The 25,473-nt window shown below is 41.2% G+C and overlaps 1 long non-coding RNA gene across 1 annotated transcript in view; it reads left to right on the forward strand.

The window, feature by feature from the left end:
• The window catches only part of LOC125276726, a 76,172-nt gene that overhangs the window by 24,487 nt on the left and 26,212 nt on the right, over positions 1–25,473 (forward strand). The window contains exon 3 of the long non-coding RNA XR_007186725.1: positions 21,500–21,673. This is a non-coding gene — a long non-coding RNA (uncharacterized LOC125276726). The remainder of the gene's footprint in view (positions 1–21,499; positions 21,674–25,473) is intronic.

Here is a 25,473-nt window from a genome sequence, read left to right on the forward strand (position 1 = left end):
GACTTTCACTTCCCATCATGCTTTGCACTGGGCTGAATTGGGATAGTAAATGTTGAAAAGTGTTATTTTATGCATTTTTTTAGAGATGAGAATATGGAGAGACTTCTTACTGTTTATTTTTCTATTATGTAAAAGTTTTTGTTATGCTAGTTTTTTTTGGAGATTACCGTTGTGGTGAAGTGTTGAGCTTGTGTTTGGGATGAGGACGTGCTAACAAGATTAGCTTTTTTTATATAATGAAACAACCACTATGATAGTGCTTTGGATCAAACCAGTATCATTTCTAGACTGCCAACCCTGATTATCACGTGTAAATAGTTATGTTTAGTTTGTTTCTGTGTAAAGGACAAAACAAAAGCATTAATAATCATATTATATATATATATATATATATATATATATATATATATATATATATATATATATATATATTCATCTATTTAAATAAAATTCATCTATTTAAATAAAATTCATCTATTTAAATAAAATTCATTACAGACAGATTTCCAGGCATTACTTTTTTTTCCACAGCTGATGTATTTTGCTTATTTTAAAAGAACTGTCTCTTGTTTAGTAAATTTATTTATTTATTTATTGCAGTCTTTTTCTGCTGCCATTGTTTTCCTTGGATTTGCTTCTCAGTTCCATGCAATTGTAAGCTTTTCTTGGTTAATTTTATGTTTTCGAGACAACCTCTCTCATGCTAATTCAGATTAGCACAGTTGGTTTTAAATTAATCTAGTTTATTTTAATTCAGGACTCCATAGTCCAGGTTTTAGTAATCTGTACTTAATCTGTGTTACAGAAAGCCATTTTTTAAGCCACGATTAACTATTCTAGATTAAGGCCTATCCTGGCTTAATTTAAACCCTGTCTTGGAAACCGCCCCAAAATGTAGGCAGCATTTTAAAGCTCATAGTCGTGCTCCAGATGTGAAGAATATACCAAATAGGCACTATGATAACACTGCCTTTAAGATACATTGTTTTGGCCAAAGAGCTGCCTGTGTTTGCTGTTCATTTCATATTCAAAGTTGGTAATTTCTCTTTAACACTGATCTTAACTAATGAAGAGTAGAATAAATTTGATATTATTTAAAAATGTCACTCCGTTATTTTATACAGCTCTTGACTGTCTACCGATATTGATGTGATCAAGTTTTAGAGTTGCTGAGTGTACGTTTTCAACAACACTCTGAGAATACTAAAACAAATCTGACAACTAATAACCCATCAGAGGCCTTATAGATTATGAAATATATCAAATGATAACAGATACAATAAAAATAATGCACTATGGGATCACATTTTTGCCTACACATTTAAAACATTTTGTCATTTTGACGTAGCATCCTCCCCCGAGTCCTGGCTAATTTCTGGACAGTATACCACTAATGAAAGAGGAATATGAAAAGTAGCGTGAGAAGAAAAATAATGGAGATGCAGTGGAGGGAGAGATGCCATCCTGACATCTTTCTAACCTGTCTTAATGAATATCACTCTAATCAAATTTAAATATACAGAGTGCCAGGGGAAACAGTAATTAGCATACAAATACAATTGTTTTGATAATGAGGTCTGCAAGACGAGCAGAAGAAAAAAAAACAATTTGCAAAATGAAATACATGACTGCTGTTCATTTGTTTGTGTAGTTTTGTTTGCATGAGGGTTTGAGGATGATGGATTCTGACCGTAATTCACTCTGAGTTGTTGTTTATGTTTGAACTTGTTCTGAGTGCACTGACATTTAGCAAAATAACATTCAGACATAATTTGGTTATTTTGTGTAACAGAAATCATGTCTTGAAGTGACATTTAATTGGTCATATCTGATACCAAATATAAAACCAGAGCAGAATTTGTAGAATCTTTTTGCACTCTCAATCATATCTTGTAAATAGAAACTAGTAATAAGCTAATAAGTAATATGGAGGGTTCAGAACTCACCGTTATAGATCTACACCGTGTGCTGAATTAAGTTGATTTTCTGATCATATTTTTTTCCCAAGCACATTTTACCAATTCCAAACCACATCAATCTTAATAACAATTAATTTTGTTTAATCATTTATAAGTGATATATAATTGTTCATGAAGGCTGGAAATGAAAAACGCCTTATATTCAGGTGTTGTTAGACAGATTTTCTTTTACAGGCAAAATGAGCCAAAAAGAGATTTAACTCAGACTGAAAAGTCAAAAATTATTAAATGCTCACGAGAAGGATGCAATACTAATGCAATAAATTGCAAAGTTAAGGCATGACCAATGGACAGCAAAAGGCTCATTGGGTCAGCAGGGTCAGACAAAAACAGGTGGAGAAAAAGACACATGTTAACTGCAAAATAATTAAGAGTTAAGGTGAAGTAAGTGTGAACCCATCAGGAACCCTTTAGTCTCCAGTGCCAGCATTTTCCAGAACTGCAATCTACCTGGAGTCTCGATAAGTGCAAGGTGTCAGGATCTCAGAAACTTATGTTAGGTTAAAGAATCCTAAAAAAATGACCCGCTCTTAATAAGAATCACAAGCTGAAGTGTTTGTGAAATACAGAATCTGGCAGTAAGTTTTGGGAGTTCATTTTTAATCCATCTCCTATCCTGAAAAGTCTGTCTTGCAGATATGGAATAAAAATGACACACTTAACTGCCAGATTCTGGAAGATAAATTCTTCAAACAGTGGTACAAGAGGATGTGGTGCTGGTCCTTCAAGAGTCACTCTCAATCTGTCTGTCTATAAAACAGTATTCATATATTTTACTTCTTCACCTTAATTCTTAATTCTTTTGCAGTTAACATGTGTATTTTCTTCTTCACCTGTTTTTGTCTGACCCTGCTGACCAGTGTTGCCAATTTAGCGATTTTGTCACTATTTTTAGTGACTTCCCCGCCCCTTTTGAGACTTTATAGGGACAAATCTAGCAACTTCTTGGACAAACCTTATCTAGATTATTATTTTGCCTGCTCATCTATATTCATATTTACAATCAAACCAAAAATTATTCAGACATTTTTGATATATTTTTACTAGCGGGTGCAGGACACTATAGTTCATTTATGTAAGTGAGGATAGCAAAATAAAGTAAACTGTGACATATTATCCAAAACTTGACCCAAAACTTCTTCATACAGTGGACTACCAGTAAAACTGATAAAAATTTGGAACCAAAAACTATTCAGACACTTTGACCTGGCCATGTTTTACTGAAGTGTTATCTGACATAATTAAGATTATTTTTTTCTGACACAGTTTAACTCTGAGATCTTGCCATATTTTATTACCATTGTTTTTAAACTATAGTGAATAAACTGTATTAATGAATTAAATGTTTAAGGTGCCTGACATTTTTTTGGTTTGACTGTATATATATAGATGAATTTGCCATTATGATGTTATCTAGTGACATTTAGCTACCAGTTTTAGCTATTTTCAATTGAAAGCAGTTGGCAACACTGCTGCTGACCCAATGAGCATTTTGCTGTCCATTGGTCATGCATTAACTTTGCAATTTCTAGTATTGCATTAGTATTGCATCCTTCTCATGAGCATTTAATAATTTTTGACTTTTCAGTCTGAGTTAAATCTCTTTTTTGGCTCATTTTGCCAGTAAAAGAGAACCTGCCTAATAATTATGCACACCTGAATATAGGGCGTTTTTCATTTCCAGCCTTCATGAACAATTATATATCACTTATAAATTATTAAATAAAAAAATAATAGTAGTTATTAAGAATGATGTGGTTTGGAATTGGTAAAATGTGCTTGGAAAAAAATATGATAAGAAAATCAACTTGCCTAATAATTCTGCACACGGTGTAATAGTCATATATTAGACGATGTGTCTGGTACACTCATAGTGAAAAACATTTTAGACCTGCATAATGCATAAGGTGTGCTGCCAGATTCAATTAAAGCTTTTTATTCAAGAGACAAAATAGATCTAATTGATGAATAATTGAAACGTTAAGTGAAAGGCCATAACTGCATTTCCAGTAATCTATAATAATCAGCCACAAATTGTAAAATTGCAAGTTTTGCATTGTTTTGAAAATATCAGCCATTAGAGATGAGAGGCACCTTTTGTCCATGTGTTTTTATTTTTATTTATTTATTTGTTCTAAATGAATAATGCATATTTCATTTACAGGCTGAAAAGTTACACTTATTCTTTCTTTTATTCCTTTTTTCTTCCCATAATACATAAATACCACAAATAACATGACATGTTTTATGATTATGACTTTAAAACGAATATTGTTGATATTTAGGCTAATTAACTATATTTGCAGATTTTTGTTTTAATATGACAATTTAACAATTTAACTATTTATTGAACATTAGCGTCTTTTATCCTATTGCTTTTTATATAATTCCAATAAATAGCCACAAATTTAATCTTAATTATTTGTTTTTGTTAACATAAACAATAATATGCTCTAGCTTTGTTTTAAACAATAATCTAACAAGGAAGGATATAATCTTTTTTATTGTTTTATAGGACATTTTGTCCAAAGTCAAATGGTTAAAAAAAAATACATGTTGCATATTTAATAATAATAAAAATGTTGTTTACTCTCAAAAGGTTCTTTACTTTTTTATGCGTCTACAACTGATAATGTAAAAAATCTCGTTTTCATGTGTGTCAGCTAGCTTTATTAAAGCTATATTCAAGAAAGAAATTAAATTGAGCACATATCTACATCCATATGCACCATTTATAATCGCATGAAAACGATACAACACAGGCTGATTTATACACTAACACAGTTGCTTTTATGATGCCAAATGAAGAATGTAAAACACATTATCCAGTCATTTGACTGCCAACACAATTGACTTGTATCGCTGTCCCCCACAAAGTCACTCATAAGCCATTATCAACTGTTTTTGAAGGATTTCAAATGTGAGCTTTGAGGGAAGCATGTTTATTTAAAAATGTAATTCTACGGCTTCAGAAAAGTTGAAATGTATAGTGCACAGGTTGAATGGTTCATTTTTATACTTCAGAGTGCTTTTTTTAAGATCATGATTGTTAGTTTATTTGTTGTGTTTCATATGACTGGTGTTCTGATGTGGTGAGAATGTTTTGGTTTTGCACGGATAAGACTGTTACTGCATTCAGGTCAGACAAAGCTTGAGGTCTCTTTTCCCCTACTAACATGTTCTGTGTTCAAACAAACTCACACTCCAGACCTCATAACCACAGAATAATCCCTCCTCATATATGTGCTTCTGAATTGAAGTGAGCAATTACAATGAGCCCATGACCTGAGAGATCATTAATCCCAACATAAATAACTCCATTATGAAGCTGGAGGGTTGAGAGCAGAGCACAGGCCTTCAGCATCATGCAGCATTAGTTAGATTTCCAGAATTAACCTTAATTCTTATTTTAAGAAAATTAAGTGTCATCCAGTCTCATCTTGAGAACCGTGGCCATTGTTTAGGCAGTAACATTTTTTTTTTTTTCCTAATCTGACTGTACTGTCAAAAGAAACATTGATTCTGCATTTATATCATTTAGTTTCTTTATAGAAAATCCATTAGACTGCAGATTCAATAGAATAACTCCAGGTATCTGCTCCTCCTATGTCTGTATGTGAGTATATACATCCGTATGTTAATGTATGTGTGTGTGAGTTCACAGGAACCTCCAGAACATGATTAATGGAATTCCCATGCAGCTTGGCTCCTGCCTCCTGATTTAGGACTATAATAATGCTTCTCTATATTGGAGTGTGGTTTCCAGACCATTAAAATAACACGGCATGGGTCCCTTTAACACAAACACCTCATTTAAAACATATTGCTGCTGCACTCTGGGGAACTGAGTCATGGTGTCCTTTCCAAGTCTATAACCAAGGAACAGTAGAAACTTTTAACATCTGCTCTTTCATACATCTTTCTGAAGATATGTAGCTTATTTTTACCATTACTGTTTTGACAGCACAATGAGGACTCACCTGAGTGATGTACAGGTTGGCTGTTGATCTCTTAAAGGTGCCATGGAACGTTTTTTTACAAGATGTAATATAAGTCTAAGGTGTCCCCTGAATGTGTCTGTGAAGTTTCAGCTCAAAATACCCATATATTTTTTTTAATTAATTTTTTTAACTGCTTATTTTGGGGCATAATTAGAAATGCGGCGATTCAGGGCTGCCGCCCCTTTAATTGCTCGCGCTCTCTGCTAACGAAAAATTTAGAAAGACAATTTACAAATATCACTAAAAATATCATGATATCATGGATCATGTCAGTTATTATTGCTCCATCTGCCATTTTTCGCTATTGTCCTTGCTTGCTTACCTAGTCTGATGATTCAGCTGTGCACATCCAGACGTAAATACTGGCTGCCTTTGTGTAATGCCTTGAACATGGGCTGGCATATGCAAATATTGGGGGCGTACATATTAATGATCCCGACTGTTACGTAACGTCTCGGTTACAAAGGTAACCCTCGTTCCCTGAAGGGATCTACTTCGAGTGTAACTAAAACGAGCCAATGCACATTGGCATGCAATCATATGCATCAGCTGCTCGCCTCGCAGCGCGGGTATATAATGAGCAGCAGGTGCGTTGCATCTTCAGGTTTTCGCTGAGGAGCCGAACCGGATAGGCAGCAGCATCAGCGGGGTACAGCGACTGTGGCGACGGGACATACGTCTCCGTTCCCTCCTTCAGGGAACGAGGGTTACCTTTGTAACCGAGACGTTCCCATTCAGTCGGTCACGTTCGACGTACGTCGGACAGACCGACGAATAGGAATCCCTACCAAAGCGCCACAGGAGCTGCCCCCTTCCAGCGCTCTGTTGTAAGCCACCTGAACCCCCTTGCCTGAGGATGGTGGGACAGGGCTAACACAGAGAGAGTCGATCACTGCTGTTCCCCAAAACCCATTCAGTGAGACTATTGGATAACGCTGGGAAAGCGTACTGCGGAAGCCACATCCTTCCCCGAAGGAGTTATGTGGAGAAGTACATATGGACTAACCCTGTAGGGCTGTGCTACATATGGAAGAGCTGGGGTGACTCCAACCCGATGAAGGGTAGGTTTTCCCAGAGGGAAAGACACGGGCTTCGTTTAGGAGCAACCGTGGAACCAACCATATGGGATCCCCGTAGGGTCACACATATGGAACCCAGCCTAAACCCGGTTCTCAAGGATAAAACGGAGTATAGGCCTGGCGCCAGACGCTCCGCCACGTCGGCTGCCGAAGGGATATCGGAGGACTCGACAGGGTCTGCCTTGTAGGGACTCTCTGGAGAAAAGAAGCGCATGTAGCGCAGCAAGCCGACACTAAGCCGGGGCCTCTCCGTGCCTCTGACCTGTGGCGAGAACACGGGAGGAGACCGGCTCGACACGAAGGCTATAGTATCTAGCGAACGTAGAGCCCGCAGCTCTACAAATGTCTGTCAGCGAGGCGCCACGAGCCAGCGCCCAGGAGGATGCGACACCTCTCGTGGAGTGAGCATGCAACCTGAGCGGGCAGGGCACGCCCTGAGCTTGGTAAGCCAGGGCGATGGCATCCACTATCCAGTGGGCCATCCTCTGCTTGGAGACAGCCTTTCCCTTCTGCTGGCCTCCATAACAGACAAAGAGCTGGTCTGAGGTCCTGAGGCTTTGGGTTCTGTCTATGTACTGTCGCAAAGCGCGAACTGGACAGAGCAAAGCCAGGGCTGGGTCTGCCTCCTCCGAGGGCAGCGCTTGCAGGCTCACCACCTGGTCCCTGAAGGGAGTGGTAGGAACCTTGGGCACATAGCCAGGCCGGGGTCTTAGTACCACGTGGCTATCACCCGGCCCGAACTCCAGGCACGATACGTCGACCGAAAATGACTGCAGGTCCCCTACCCTCTTGATGGAGGCCAATGCAACCAGCAGCAAAGTCTTCATAGACAGAATCTTTAAGTCTGCCGATTGCAAAGGCTCAAAGGGAGCAATCTGAAGTGCTCTTAGCACCAGAGTGAGGTCCCAAGAGGGTATGGAGGGGGGACGAGGAGGATTTAACCGTCTCGCCCCCCTAAGGAACCTGACGACCAGGTCGTGTTGACCAACAGATTTGCCATCTATGTGGTCGTGGTAAGCGGAGATAGCAGCAGTATGGACTTTGAGGGTGGAGGTGGACAGCCTACGCCCCAACCCTTGCTTTAAGAAGGAAAGCACGACTCCGATCGAGCATCCTCGGGGGTCTTCTCGGCGAGAAGAGCACCACTCGACGAACAGGTTCCACTTCGAGGCGTAAGCACGTCTCGTAGACAGTGCAAGTGCCGAAGTGATGGTGTTAAGTACCTCAGGGGGTAAGTCACCTAGAACCTCCGCGTCCCGTCCAGGGACCAGACATGGAGTTTCCAGAGGTCTGGATGCGGGTGCCAAAGAGTGCCCCGTCTCTGAGAAGAAGGTCCTTCCTCAGAGGAATGGGCCAGGGAGGGCTGTCGCAAGGAGTGAAAGTTCTGGGAACCAGGTCTGGTTGGGCCAATAGGGCGCAACTAAGAGGACCTGCTCCTCGTCCTCCCTGACTTTGCACAGGGTCTGTGCAAGTAGGCTCACTGGGGGAAACGCATATTTGCGAAGGCCCCGGGGCCAGCTGAGTGCCAGTGCGTCTGTCCCGAGTGTTCCCTCGGACAGTGGGTAAAACAACTGGCAGTGGGAGGTTTCCGGTGAGGCAAACAGGTCTACCTGAGCCTCTCCAAACTCTCTCCAGATCAGCTGGACCACCTGGGGGTGGAGTCGCCACTCTCCTGGCAGCTCAGCTCGTGATAGCTCGTCGGCCACATGGCTGAGCACACCAGGGACAAGAATGGCATGAAGCGACCTCAGACGCTTCTGACTCCAGAGGAGGAGATGGCGGGCGAGTTGCGACATGCGACGGGAGCGTAGACCACCTTGATGGTTGATGTACGCAACGGTCGCAGTGTTGTCCATCTGGACCAGTACATGCTTGCCCCGTAGTGGCCCTTTGAGGCGGCTCAGAGCAAGACGTACTGCTAGCAACTCGAGGCAATTGATGTGCCAATGCAGATGGGGTCCCGTCCAAACCCCTGACACTGCATGCCCGTTGTACGTGGCACCCCAGCCGGTGGCAGGAGCATCTGTGAATACCACAGCATGCCGGGACACTTGTTCTAGGGCAGGGGTCATCAACTATATTTGTCCAAGGGCCAGAATTTTTCACTGCAGACACTGTAAGGGCCAGATACTCGTAATATAAAATAAAATTCGAATTGTATCCTAATATGTTATTATTTGATATACTAATTCTAATTCCAAATTTATGTTATTTTTTACATATTACCTGTACTGCAGCAAGCCACCAGGGGGCGATAGCGATATTTTAGGCTTCATATTCGTGAGGCTGTCAAGCTGTCCATCACTGTCACGCAATTGTGCGCAAATCCCAAGCAAGGAAAATTTCGACATTTGTGAAAAAATGAGCAGGTGAAACAATAAAAGATGTTCAATGAGAGAACGCCTTTATAGTCATTCTTGAATGAAGGCAGGCTATGGCACAAGCTACTTTTCAGAAGGCTTTTTTTTCGTTAGATTTAAAAATAAAAAACGGTTCTCATTCCCCCTTGAATAAGGCCGGCGACACACTGGCTGCGTGAGCGTCTCAGCTGCGTGGGGTGTCCGTTTTTATTTCGGCTCCCATATTTAACAGGTTGGAGTTTGCACACTGAGACACGCGTCTCAGGCGCGATTAAGCCACGCAGAAAACGCGTACATGTTAGAAATAGAACCGACGCGTGTTCCAGCCCTATGGTTCCAGCAACGGGAGTGTTCTCTGGCTAGAGCGCAGAACAGCGGAGTTTGTATGGACCGAAGTGCATGGACCCTGCCCGCGTGAGGTGCGCCGCTTCCCGCTCGCGCTGCTCTGACTGTAGTTTACTAAAAGTTTATTAATTCTGAATGTGTCGCGTCTCGTGTGTCCATCTATATTGCACCAAATGCGACACTGCACTCCCTTGTGAAGTCGATTGGATGAACGGTTCTCAAAATAATAAAAATGCAAACGGACATACAGACACAGATTCCTGCCTTTATTAGAGAGAAAAATATGTTCAGCCCCTCTCTCCGAAGCTTTGAATAGACGATGTTCATCAAAAAATGGTATTCGGACCAGCCCTAAACTTTTTCCTCTTACAAGGTTATTCCTGATTTCAGTATTATTCTGGGGGCCGGATGGAAATCTCTGGCGGGCCGGATTTGGCCCGCGGGCCGCCAGTTGACGTTGCATGTTCTAGGGGCACTCCTGCCCGGAGAAACAAAGGGTCCGACCACGGACTGAAGGCTTGGCGGCACTCCTGAGTGATTAGCACCCGGAACGTGCCGCGTTGCCACGCCCATCTCGGGACTCGGCCGTGAAGCCAGTGTTGAAGCAGTCTCATATGAAGCAGACCAAGCGGGGTTACTGCCGCCACGGCCGCCATATGCCCCAGGAGCCTCTGAAAGAATTTCAGTGGGACCGCTGTCCTGCCATTGAACGTATTCAGGCAGTTCAACACCGACTGAGCACGTTCCTCTGTGAGGCGTGCTATCTGTTCGACCGAATCCAGCTCCATACCGAGAAAAGAGATCCTCTGCACAGGGGAGAGTTTGCTCTTTTCCCAGTTGACCTGAAGACCCATTTGGCTGAGGACCAAATCCTTGTGTTCGCACAACTAACCCCGGGACTGTGCTAGAATGAGCCAGTCATCGAGGTAGTTGAGAATGCGAACACCCTGTTCTCTCATGGGAACAAGGGCTCCCCCTACGACTTTCGTAAAGACGTGGGGAGACAGGGCCAACCCGAAGGGTAGGACTCTGTACTGATATGCTCGACCTTCGAACGCAAAGCGCAGGAATGGCCTGTGTCGCGGAAGAAATGAGACATGGAAGTACGCGTCCTTCAGGTCGATCGCTGCAAACCAATCTCGGGGACGGATGCACTCAAAAATGCGCTTCTGCGTCAGCATTTTGAACGGTAGCTTGTACAGGCTCCGATTCAAAACTCGCAGGTCCAAGATCGGTCGTAACCCACCGCTCTTTTTGGGTACAATGAAGTAGGGACTGTAGAACCCTGACCTCATATCGGCCGGAGGGGCTGGCTCTATCTCCGCACGCAAGACAGGGGCAACGACATCTTTCACTGTAGTGAAGAGGACGTCCCTGAACTTGGGGGGATGCCGGGCGAACTGAATCGCATAGCCGAGCCTGATGGTCCGAATGAGCCAGCGAGACGGACTGGGGAGCGCTAACCAGGCTCGCAGAGACCGTACAAGCGGGACCAAAGGGACCACCGGCGTACCCGCAGCGGGGCAGCGAGGTGGAACACAGGGACGCGGCTCGGGGGGCTCTCTTTGTGAGGCGGCCCGAAGCGGCGTCACAGTGTGCTAGGCAACACTTACCTGGTTCCACGGATGGACAGAGGGAGCAGTCGAGGCTGCCCGCTGCTCGCTGCTGTCCGCTGGCGACAGAAGAGGGGGATGAGAGTGGTGAGGTTTTTCTCCTCCCACTGCTCTCCAAACCCTCTTCAGACCTGGAAATGGAGGAACTGCTCTTTTAATTTTGGGTACCGCTGCCTCTTGGGTCAGTGGCGGAACAGAAACAAACCCAATAAAAGGATTTACCACCCGGCCCTCCTCCAGGGGTGGAAGAGCAGCCCCACCCATCTCTGGGTCGCCCGTCTCAGGGGTGATTCTCACCAACCACTTAAACAGCTGCAGAGACGGGAGGCGTCATCTCCCCGCAATGGACACAGCAGAGCCTGCTGGGCCAGAGTTTCTTGCAGGGGATGACACCCTTGGCGACGAGCAGACCGAGGGGCGGCCCAAGAGGAACTCAATGGCTCCCCGATCCGCTACTAACTGAGGAGAACCGCTGGGCTCAGTCCTCGACAGTGTCACCGAAAAGGCCACCTTGTAAGATGGGAGCATTGAGAAAGCATTTAGCTTGACAACCTCTCGCACCTCACAAGGTAAGCCAGGGGGCACTTCTGGACCACTGAGGTGGACATCGTCTGGCTGAGGGCCTGCGCCGTGACTTTGATCACGGTTAGTCAACAAGCGCAGCTCAACCCCAGCACAGAACTACCCTCATGCAAAAAGAGTGCCTTGGCCTCACATGCAGGGTGGGTGTGGTCTGTGTACAGCCACCCCAACCAAGAGGGTAGTGAGAGAGGAAAAACTTATGCAGATTTTGGCACTTTTGGCATTCCATATTTATGGCACCAACATACCCCCATACTGCCAAGTTTTCCATGCACATCTGGAAGACCCAGGAAAGCATGGCTGTAAACTCCGAATCTGAGTCAGCATAAGCACACACCATTACAGTGGGCAGCGTCACCCTCATTTCCAGAGCATAACAGCACTCTCTCCGATGCTGCAATCGACGTCTGTCCCTCAGCTGGAGCTCTGAATGAAGCTAGGTTCCCCTATGAGAAGGACCAGCAATCCAATCTAGAAACTGCACAGCTTGCAATGCGCTAGAGAGGGAGGGGCCCTAGGGGGTTGGTTCCCCGAAGGAACCCCTCAACCTCATGTCACCCAAGCCATATCAGCAAAGTAGACCTCTTCTGGTGCACCAGAGAGGGCGCTACAATGGAGATTATGCAAGGGAACCGCGCATCTAGAGCGCTGAGCGAGCGCTGGGTTGCCGTGACAACCCGCGCTGCAGCCTGGCAGCTCGACGGCACACGACACGCAGAGGAGCGAGAGGTTTGCTCTCGCTGATCTCCACGGTCTTCCCAGAGTGTCGGGCAGACCCGCGGCTGTGCTTTTACACACAAGTGGCAGCTGGCCAACAACAGAGGGGACTCAAGCTTCCCGGAGAAAGAAGAGTCACGACCGGCGTGTCGACGTGGTCATGTTCTCATATGAAAACATGAAACACCCACGAACATCATTTCAACACGCGCCCAGACATGTGAAACAGTGATCGTGGCCGTCAGTGAGGACAGGAACGACCGCATCCCGAAACACAAGTAGGATGTCATCTTTAAAGAGACGCGAATCTACTTGTGTAAGCTCTTTCAGGGACTTTACTCTTTTAAAAGTGCTGAAGCACGCAGGGGAACGGCCGCCGCAACACAGACAGGGATTGTGTGCAGCCTGTCGTGTGCTCTCTCTCTCTCTTTGAAGGCGCTCACTCTTACCAGCCGTAAAAACGGCTTTTCAGCGCTCAAAAGCGCACCGTACCGGCCGTGAGAACAGCCTTCCGACGCTGTCAAAACAGCTATTTGCTCAAAAACGGCAAACGAAACAAAAATAGAAAAAGAGAGGACTTCAACCCCGCTGCTGTGCTGTTCGCCTGCACTCGGAAAAAAAGAGAAGTTCAACCAAAAAGCTTGACTCGTCTTCCAGCAGACACTCACTTGCAGAGAACAGGAACAAACACCGTTCGGCTCCGAAGCGAAAAGCTGAAGATGCAACGCACCTGCTGCTCATTATATACCCGCGCTGCGAGGCGAGCAGCTGATGCATATGATTGCATGCCAATGTGCATTGGCTCGTTTTAGTTACACTCGAAGTAGATTGGCCTCTCTAGCGAGATTCCTATTCGTCGGTCTGTCCGACGTACGTCGAACGTGACCGACTGAATGGGAACAGTCGGTGTTATGTTGAGATTTGCCTGTTCTTCGGAGGTCTTTTAAACAAATGAGATTTATATAAGAAGGAGGAAACAATGGAGTTTGAGACTCACTGTATGTAATTTCCATGTACTGAACTCTTGTTATTCAACTATGCCGAGGTAAATTAAATTTTCAATTCAATAGCACCTTTAAAGTAACAGAGAAAGTCTATCAATTAATAATGGCTTGAGTTTTGCTCGGTTGCTTACACAAAGCTATCAGATGACTTAAAAAAAACTTTTAATGTATGTTGTACTGTATGCGCTACTTTGTTTCTACGTTTTGAAGTTTGGCAGCAAAAATCAACATTTTACTTCCCTTGGAAAACAAGCTAAGACAATCTGCCCAACATCTCCTTAATTTCATGGAAGAAAGAATCTAATTCTGATTTAGAACAACATGAAGGTTAATAAATGATTTAAAATATACATTTTGGACTTTTCCTTTAAGAAAATGAGTTGATTGAGGATTCTTTCACAATCAGTCTCCGGAACGCTTCTTGATGGATTGACTTTGTATTACATTTGGAATTATTGTTGCTCGAGCAGCTTTGTTAAGAACAAAATACTCTGTAAATATTAAATTATTCCTTATAAATAGTGTAAATATTTCTTTATACCAGCTAAGGGAGGGGGAGGATATTCCTACTGGGGGAAAAAAAAGCTGCTTAAACCTACTTAAGCTGATTTCCTAGTCTTGTTTTAGAGGGGTAAAGGACACTTTTCAGCTGGAAAACCAGCTGGCTGCCCAGCCATACCTGCTTGGCCAGTCTGAGACAAGTGTAAAAGAGTTAAGACCAGCAAGCCAGCTTAGGTTTAAGCAGGATTTTTTTTTTTTTTTTCCCATGGATTTGTCTTTTTTATGCCTTTGTGATTAGTTCCATACAATCACAAACTATCTTAAGTTTGGTAATATCCATCTTTTTGCCTCTTCTTCCTTTATAATGTAAACAACATTAACGTTGCTGCAATGGTGATTTGTGTTGTTGCTATGGTGGCTGTGCAACATTTGCCTGTCTGAAACAATTTGAAATGAAATCACCACATTCAAGGCCCAGAAAGGTAGTAATGACATTGTTAAAACAGTCAACGTGACTATAGTGGTTCAACCTTAATGTTATGAAGCAACGAGAATACTTTTTGTGCGCAAAAACAAAACAAAAATAACGACTTTATTCAACAATTTCTTCTAAATTATTCGTTGATGTCTTGCTCTGGAGGCAGTCATATGCAAATGTGTTTTCCCGTGTGCTGCCACAGATCCCGCAATATCAAAACGAGACATTTATAGATTAAATAAATAAAGACATCTCATATCAATGTCTTTACTGTAAATTTTGATCAACTTAATGTGGCCTTGAAGTTATTTAAAAAAAAAAAAAAAACGTTTGAATGGAAGTAAACGGTGAACAGAACATCTAACATCTTTAATCTTGAGTGTATATATAATAAAATTACGCATCTAATTCAGCACCTGTGAAGGACATATCTGAGCTAGTCTCAATTGTGTTCTCAACTATATGCACAGCATACTCATTTAAATGAGACACACTTCTCTCTGTCTAGCCTCGTCTGATGAAGAGACAGCCTATCAGGCGAGAGTCTCATCTTCATATAAGTCCCGGCTCCCACAGGGTCCCCTCATTGAGAACGGGGAGGACGATCACCCTGTCAATCACACAGACTCTGTAATTGAAGCTCTGCTGTTCAAGGCAGATTTTAATTTAGCTTCATAACATTAACCATCACCTCTGTGTTTATTTGTGAAAGCTGCAGTGCAGAGGAAGTCTACAATGTTGCAGTCACAATGTGGTCTGCATGCAGAATTACAGCATGACGAACTGTGAAACGCTAAAAATGTTTTCAGTATTATCAGTATCTAGCACTAAGTCATGAGTCATGTTCACTGTAAAATGTAATAAGTTGACTTAGAAAAAGTGAGGAAACCGATTGCCTTAAAATTTCCAAGTAGTGTATTAATTTTTAGTTGTCATAACTTAATTCAGTTAAGTAAAGAGAACTTGTTGGTCAAGTTCTGTTAACTCAAAATCATTAGTTGGGTTAACTTATTACTAGTGTTCACATTACTAGGAAAATCTTAGGAAACCGATTACCTTAAAATTTTCAAGTAAGCTGAACTAAAAAAAATATAATTTAAGACAAAAAGCAACAACAGATCTTAGGCAAAATATTATTTATTGCTCATCAATTTTCTTCAGACATTACAATGTACCAAACAGTGCCATTCTGGCACCCCTAAATTCTAAACATTTTTCATTATTGTAACAATATGCATTACAAATCATGACTGATGAATAAACCAATAATACTAACAGTCTTTTGACAAGAAACTGAATAAATTTAACTCAGCATAATTGATTTTAAATTAACTAATAATATGTTTTGCATAATGTCCTTTTTTATTTCTTAGTTCTTTTTAAAAAAAAAAAAAAAAATGGAATTTTCAAGACTGTTGAGAGAGAATTTTCAAACAATATTTATTTATTTATTTATTTATTTATTTATTTATTTATTTATTTATTTATTTATTTATTTATTTTTAAATGGACGAACCCAGCAGTTGGGTTAAATGTTTGACCCAACTTGCTGGGTTGTTTTATTTAACTCAACTATTGTTTAAAAATTACTATATTGCTTCCTTAAAATGAACCCAAAATATAGGTTGGAAATTCACATTTATTAATATGTTTAATAAATGAACATTTATTAGTAAGTTTAATAAATAATAATTAAATAATAAACATTTATTAATTTTCTTATTAATAAATGTTCACCTTTTGGTTATTACTGTTGCCTCTTTTACTTATGTGTCTGATTTATAATTTCCAGCCATATAGTAATTTTTAAACAATAGTTGAGTTAAATAAAACTGCCCAGCAGGTTGGTCAAACGTTTAACCCAACCGCTGGGTTTGTCCATATTTAACAACTTGGGTTGTTTTTAATCCAGCATTTTATAATAATAATTATATATTTTAAATTAACTAAAGGTGCCATTGAAATTAAATGTCCCTCTTTTTTATTTTCTTGTATTTTCCAAATGAAATGTTGCCTCTGAATAACAAAACTGCAGACAGGTTTGTTAAAATTTTATCTGAACACAAAATTTATAGAACATTTCTTAATGGGAAGCAACACATTTTTTTCCATTTTTTTTTTTTTTTTGAACTGGAAAGCATGCTTTGTGTAAACCAGGCATCCACAGTACTGCATGTATAGAAAGGTCCTACAAGAAAAACAGGCTGCAAATCCTCCTATATTTCTGGAGCTTTATATTCTTACACTCGCAGACATCCAAGCAAAGCTTTCTCTGAATCTCCCGCTGAAACTCAGCCAAGAGAGCTGTAAAGCTGGGGTCTGGGAATGTTTTAGAGAAGAGGCGCCCTTTACCCTCATGAACAGACAAGAGATTTCCACCAAAACAAACAAACGGATAAACAGGCTTAGGTTCCTCCTGGAATGAGAATCTAGTCGCTGTAACCTTAGCTCTGCAAAGGGAAGAAAGAGACCCAATATCCTCGCAGGATACTGCGGCGGAGGGTCGATGCTGGATAGTGGAAAGGGATCAATGGCCACAAACTGATGCCCATTACAGTCCCATGCTTCTCAATAGGCAATATAGCCCATTTATTTGTGTGTCTGGTTATAACCTGGGCCTGCGTTTGGTCCCATCAGGAAAACAATTATGTAACCTGCAACGCAAGCAAAGGCTCTGTGAGTATGGATAGCACAGCAATAACTATCTGTATTCCTTCTGAAGGTGACATTGGTTTATAATGGTGACCAGGAAACCTTGTGGCGAAATTCAGAATTGATTTGCAGTTTGTTTTCCCTCTCTAAGATTCCTCGGAGATCGTGCATTAGATACAGCTGTACGTATGTGGGCAGCCCAAGGTCATTTAGCATATAAGAGTGATATATTCTGACGTTAAGTCCCCGCGTTCAGAATGGGCAGATGCTCTGGCTCGGATGCTGGTTGCCAAGTGTCTTTATTAATAAGCTAAGGGGAGGTTTGAGAGCTGCTGGCAGCACGAGCAGGAAGCGCCTCCCCAGCCCGAAGCCGCGTCTTTGCTGCACGAACTCACCTGCTTCTGTCTTCGTTTGCGTCAAGCAATGGGAACATGCTCACCTACAGAACACCGTGGAGATTATTCATATTATATAAGTGCTCTTCGTTCTGACATCACTTCTCATCATCTCTGCAGTCTCGCAAAGGCACTTTAAGGTGCACTGCTTATTCATCAGGGCGGTTTATTACATTTAAGCAAAGGAAGCTCTCTGCTGGACCTTCACATTTTTAGAAATATAATAAAAGGGAATGTTTGCTCTTTGAAGTGTTTGAGAAAGTAAATGATGTCATGCGGTCTGTTCTGGACCCGCTGAGTGAACTCACTCCGTTTGATACAACTTTACAGATAACTTTATCTGATGTAATTTATCTGAAAAATGTCGAAATATTAATTTATTACACTTTGATATCAAAATAAAGGTATAGTTTGTGTCTTTTAAAGTGCAGTGCTGCTTTTAATACGCTGACATGTGGGAAACTCGTGTAGCAATCATGTAAGCTTTCCCACAGACTCTTTATGATTCAGTTAAAGACTTGAGCCTCTGTCTCTTTGATTCTTTTGTATTTAACATTGATCATGTTGTCATACCTTCAGGAATGTGTCATAAATGTTGAGTAAGTTTGGACAAATCTGTGCACTATCATGATCGTGTCAGCTCGATCTTCCATTGTTCTCTGCACAAGTCGCCAGTGGCCGAGTTCCCTCTTTCTGTGCCTGTGTATATATATATATATATATATATATATATATATATATATAAAAAGAAAGATTGCAAGATTTAAACTAAATTCTTTATTTATTTATAATTATGTAATATTTGTTTATATAAAAGTAAGTTTATGTATGCAAAATACAATTTCTTTTTTGTTTACTATTGATTTTGGGCTGAAATATGATCATTTCTCAACTATACAGTGCACAGCATAAATGAGTACACCCCCTCTGAACAAATACAAAAGATGTATTTTCTTTATGATCACTAATACAATTCAAGGAAAGATGGCAAAACTAAAATGTATTAAACATATACATCATGCAACGTCAACTGGCGGCCCGCGGGCCAAATCCGGCCCGCCAGAGATTTCCATCCGGCCCCCAGAATAATACTGAAATCAGGAATAACCTTGTAAGAGGAAAAAGTTTAGGGCTGGTCCGAATACCATTTTTTGATGAACATCGTCTATTCAAAGCTTCGGAGAGAGGGGCTGAACATATTTTTCTCTCTAATAAAGGCAGGAATCTGTGTCTGTATGTCCGTTTGCATTTTTATTATTTCGAGAACCGTTCATCCAATCGACTTCACAAGGGAGTGCAGTGTCGCATTTGGTGCAATATAGATGGACACACGAGACGCGACACATTCAGAATTAATAAACTTTTAGTAAACTACAGTCAGAGCAGCGCGAGCGGGAAGCGGCGCACCTCACGCGGGCAGGGTCCATGCACTTCGGTCCATACAAACTCCGCTGTTCTGCGCTCTAGCCAGAGAACACTCCCGTTGCTGGAACCATAGGGCTGGAACACGCGTCGGTTCTATTTCTAACATGTACGCGTTTTCTGCGTGGCTTAATCGCGCCTGAGACGCGTGTCTCAGTGTGCAAACTCCAACCTGTTAAATATGGGAGCCGAAATAAAAACGGACACCCCACGCAGCTGAGACGCTCACGCAGCCAGTGTGTCGCCGGCCTTATTCAAGGGGGAATGAGAACCGTTTTTTATTTTTAAATCTAACGAAAAAAAAGCCTTCTGAAAAGTAGCTTGTGCCATAGCCTGCCTTCATTCAAGAATGACTATAAAGGCGTTCTCTCATTGAACATCTTTTATTGTTTCACGTGCTCATTTTTTCACAAATGTCGAAATTTTCCTTGCTTGGGATTTGCGCACAATTGCGTGACAGTGATGGACAGCTTGACAGCCTCACGAATATGAAGCCTAAAATATCGCTATCGCCCCCTGGTGGCTTGCTGCAGTACAGGTAATATGTAAAAAATAACATAAATTTGGAATTAGAATTAGTATATCAAATAATAACATATTAGGATACAATTCGAATTTTATTTTATATTACGAGTATCTGGCCCTTACAGTGTCTGCAGTGAAAAATTCTGGCCCTTGGACAAATATAGTTGATGACCCCTGATATACATAATAAAAAACTGAGAAATATATGTCATTAATAGCCATAAAATAAGCAAGTGAGTAAATTTTATTGGCAAGATAAGGTGTTCCTTTGTTTATAAAGCAGGTTGATTTAAACCACTGAGAACACTGTGTAAGGCTGCCAGGCGACATGTTCCACAACCAACTCATGTGATATTGAGATAATAATCTCTTATTATGTAAAATTAATTACATCTGCAGTGTGTCTCTGTGTTGAGCTTGTCTTCAGTGGGAGGGAATGTGTGTGTGGGTCAGGAGGAAGCTAAGCCGACACCTTTATCCACTTGCCTTGATTGTAAATTCCCCTATCTGTTCAGTGTCTTGGCACATTTTCAGTGCTTTTGAATCGCAATGACCGTGGGATTTCCTTAGGTGTCAGACAACGATAAAAGCTTTTCTGTAAATATGTTTGCTAATGTATTCCCACATATAATGCATGTGACACATAACCACACAAACACAGACAAAGACGCTCACACACTCGCAAGACACTAAAAATCAGATAACCAACTAAACCTTGAGGTAATGAACACGTGTTCATGTTTTATGGATACATTCCATAGAAATACAGTAATGATTTTTATACTGCACAAACTGTATATTCTATCCCCTAGCCCTAAACCTACCCATCACAGAAAACTTTCTACATTTTTACGTTTTCAAAAAACATCACTAAGCTGTTTTCCTCATGAGGACCAAAAAAGACACACCTTATGTCTTTTCAATTTATTGAACTTCTCTTTTTTTCTTGTTTCTTGTTAATTGTTAGTAAAATGTTATTCTATATGTTTAAGGTAATCGATAAAGATGACCAGCCATTTTTAGATCATTAGATTTAGATAATGCTAGCATATGTAAGAAAACATTTCTTGATTCATTCTTTCTCTTTTTTGCAGTTCATTATGAGAACAATCCAACCTCATGAGAAAACATAACTGTTTGACAATATGGTGTTTTTGTATGAATTTGTATGATTTGATTTGTAAAAAAAAAAATACATGATTTTTAGGGGGAAAGTAAGTACACCTCAATCTAACCATCATACAAATTAGCCACCAATTCATGAAAATGCAAAAATAGTTACCTAGTACTGTATGGAAAAAATAAGCATATTATAATCAACATACAGTATGTTTCACTTGTCTGCCATCTTAGATGTATGTTTTCACTGAGGTCAGCGCGATGCATTCTGGGATTGCCTTCACCACGGAGGCTGCATGCAGTGCTTCCTTAGAAGCTGACCATAAAGAGGTTTCTTATGAGGCAGCATATTAGTTCTGTCTACTTTTTGGGGCAGGCATTGTGTCAGGTGAGTGTTTACGATGCATTAAAATGCTGTCTACATTGGTCAGCTATGTCTTGGAACAGTGCATATGTCAGCTCATGCATATTCACAAGCAACATTATTATCTTAGATTAGAGATTATAGCTCCTAATTCCATTGAAAGTTTTTGCTGATGCTGTAAATCCTTCTTCACTGATTCTATACTCACAAGGTATTTTTGCAGGTTGATTATATGAGGGTTAATTTCCACTGTCCCCAGGTCATCCTGTCCCAGAACTGCACTCCCGAAAACCTTTTATTATCAGCTTGCCCTGCTGACTAATTAACGACACATGCACCTCTTCCTCTCTTCTCTTTCTCCAGGCGATCATGACCCAAAGAGTCAGACACTCAGAAGCAGCACTATACTCAGACACGTCCTCATCCCAAGACTGAAAATCTAATTTCCTTCATCCCTCTCTGCTCAACTCACATACAGATGGACATATAGACAAAATCAAGGCACATCTGGCCAGAAAATAAGTTTGTGGTTTCAAGGTAAATCATCTCACAGGCACTGCTTCAAAATTAGTGAGCTGTCACATAGGCAGTATTTCAAGGCATCACAGGTTTTCAAGCTTTTTGACACAATTTTCAAAGGCCCCCTCCCAAATATGGTAAGATATTTCCTCCAGTATTTTTGGTATAATTTTGACAAGCAGCTAGTTTTCATCGTTGTATTTTCTACAGTGTTTATGTATGCTTTTTTTTCTTTTTTACATTTTAAATCTGTTGTCTGTAACTTTTTTTGGTTAAAAATGATCCAAAATCAATTTTTTGAGCAAGTACATAACCAGCCAGTGTAAAGATGATAATTCTGCAAATAACTGCAATTGTAGGTTTCAAACAGAGATGGTGACAAAGAGGCAAAACTTACTGACTGCAGCTTTAAATATTGAAAAAGTAACATGGAAAAACCAAATTGGAATCAACTGTCTTGTTCATTGCATGAGGAACACTTTTCGTATATAAAACCCAGATTTACTGCCTAGCTTTGCAGATAGATTACATGTGAGATCACATTTGAGTCAAAGTCAAAGTTTATTTATATAGCACCATTTATACAGCAGCAGCTGACCAACATGCTTTATAACACACCATAAAAGACATCAATCAAAATACCATAAAAATAAAAATGAGACAGACAGACAAATGAAATAATATCAGCAATGAAAGACATAAATTAAGAGTCATAATCATAAAAGTTTATAATGATAAGAATGTATAGAGGCCCACTGACAGAAAGTACAGTCAGAAACCACATAGCTGGTCTACATTAAGAATGTATAGAAGCAGTGGTTTGGATGCTGCCTTAAAAAGCAACTAGGCAGTAAAAAGCAAGGCAGCACACTAGTTTCTGGAACAGAGCCACTAATACCCCTTTTCCACCAAGGCAGTTTGAGTGCTGGTTCGGAGCCAGAGCCTAGTTTCAAATCAGTTTGTCTGTCTTTCGACACACAAAGCACCAGCTCCGAACCAGGAAACGTGGTTCTTAAGTAGCACCAAAACATTGCTGGGCTAGAAGTAAGAACCGCTTGCAGCTAATCGAGCTAATAGCAGCTTGATTGTAATTTCCGTCTATATACAAATGAATACAGGTTCGCAAAGCCATGAGCATCAACAGTAGTGAAACATTCGTGATTGTTAATGGAAGGCTTGTTCGAGATGCATCGGGGCAGCGCGGACCAATTCGGCGGGTGACATCGGAGTGCCGCAGGTCCATGGGTGTGTTTGTAAAGCATACGACTCCTTGTGCTTTTGGATCGTTCTCGCGGTGCTTTAATGTCATAAGCCGATCGCTCTGGGGGAAGCCAATGCATCTCGAACAAGCCTGGTGTGTTTGTGTTTGGCGCTGCAGCGCTAGCTTTGCTGTGAAATATGAGACGTATTTGTGACGTAAATCCTGGCTCTGTGCTGGCTCTCTAGCCCGTGGAAAGGCAAACCGGTTCTTAGAAGGCTCATCGGTTGAACCAACTCCAAACTGGCACTAGCACTAGCTCTGAACTAGTACCCGGTTCATGCTGGTGGAAAGGGGATATAAATGACCTTGGGTCAGTCTTATCTTGAATTGAACATGCTGATTTTTTTTTTTTTTTTTTCTGCAGACCTGTAGTGTAGCCATATACTCACATGCATATCTAGATTTTTGAAAGGCAAATTGTTATTCAATTTACTTCCTGCATGGGCATATGTGCCAATATTTGCCAGTTGTGTTGAATTTGCATGACAGCAAAGGCTCAAAAGACAAAAACTTCTTAAGTCATTAAGAAGAGAGTGTTTGAATGACTTCATGCACTTAAGTTATTGTGTTTTGACATATTGTGCCATCCCTCCATCAGCTCATGTGGTGATGTCAGGTCATGCAGTGTTACATAGAACGAAAGCGCTCTGGTTTTATGATAGCTTCATCTAACCATCCTCCGTTCCATCTTTCACACAACATCCATCCACGCACATAAACAGAAACCCGTCAAAAGGTCAATAGCTCTCTGTGACTTTTTTCCAAAACCTAGATATTCATTAAATTTACATTTTTAGGGCCCAAGCCGAAGGCGAAGGCCCTGTTGTTTTCTTTAGGATAATTTTTTTTGACTATTCTGGCATTTTTGGCATGCTTAACATGCTCAAAAACTCTTGAAACTTTGCACACACATCGAAATCGTCGGCCATCAGGGCCGGGCAGAAGCTGGTACCTGGGCGTGGCAGGGGGGCTTGACAGCGCCCCCTTGAACGGTGTCTAAAACCTTGGTCCATATATCAAACATGCTTGCACGTATTTGTATGAAACTCGGTACACATATAGACCTCATCAGGCCAAACAACTTTCATGCTCTAAGTTATACGTCACCTGAACAGGAAGTTGGCTATTATGGGTTGTTTGGAAAACGCATGCTCTGGAATTTGATATACTCCTCCTAGGCGATTAATCCGATCACCACCAAACTCGGTCAGCATGAAGTCAAGACACTGATGATGAAAAATTACCAGCAGATTTTTGATATCTTGAACGGTTTGGTCATGGCGAGGCAACAAATTTATGGCGAGAAAAGGGAAACAGGAAATATGTCTACACACATTGACTGCTTTTTATGAAACTTCACCTGTGTATTCATTATAGGATGCTGATCACATGGATGGGACTATTGTGAGTCAAAGTTATAGCGCCACCAACTGGCAGCAGGAAGTGTGTCACTTTCGAAATGCTTTGAGATCACCCTCTTTTTTTTACCCGATTTGTTTCAAACTTCATCAGTGTAATGTCAATACACAGCAGATATAGACCTGTGAAAAGAATCGTGATATCTCAAACACTGCATCAACGCATCAACACTGCAACAATGCATCAAACTTTAATATATGTTTTGGATGCTTTTGAGACGCTTAGCATGCTTCAAATTGCATGAAACTCAATACAAACATCAGAGATGTCAACCAGTAGACATGGGCAAAACCGTAGAAACAGGCAAGGAGGAGGGCCTCTATAGCACCATCTTTTGAAAAAAAAAAAAAGTGGGGGGTTAGTTTAAACTACAGTCACCAAACTCGGTACGCATATTGTTCTCATTAAGCTGGGCAACTTTCGAATTTACAGTCATTAGCTCCGACCAACAAGAAGTTAGATATGGTTTGAATGTGGATTTTTCACACACACACACACACACACACACACACACACACACACACACACACACACACACACACACATAGACTCTCTCTCTCTGTCCAAACCCCCCCTACTCCCTCCCTTCAAATGACTTTGATATAGTCCTTTTGTATTTACCCATTTTAAATGCCTATTGCCCGTCATGCACAGTTGCCCTGAAGCCACCTGGTTGGAGGTGCCACTGGGCTTGGGCCCATCATTGCTGCTTGCAGCTATATTTACATTTATCTTTTTCTCTAAAGTCAATTGTTTATATTTGCATTATTTGTATAATTTTGCAAAATCTGTACAATTTTTATTTTTCACACAGTATAAATTGGGCTTAATAGATACAGTACTATACTATACGTATCGGCCTGAGCTGCATTTATGTTTAGCTGAGCTGCATTTATGTTTGAGAAACCGCTATCTTTCGGAGCAGCTTGTGTTACTCCACCTTTATCATTGTTAGATGAAGGTGTTTTATTGTATCACTTGTTCTTGGCTCAGTTGTTTGTGATTCCTTAAGTAGGTCGCGTATCGCTTTCTGCACATTTAAGTGTTGTGTTTAGCGAGCTGTATGAGGGTGTGACCTCTAGTGTTGTGTGTTTGTTTGACTCTAATCTACTAAACACCCTGACTAGAACATGTGCAT

This window comes from Megalobrama amblycephala, linkage group LG10, assembly GCF_018812025.1.
Source record: "Megalobrama amblycephala isolate DHTTF-2021 linkage group LG10, ASM1881202v1, whole genome shotgun sequence".
Lineage (NCBI taxonomy): Eukaryota > Metazoa > Chordata > Actinopteri > Cypriniformes > Xenocyprididae > Megalobrama > Megalobrama amblycephala.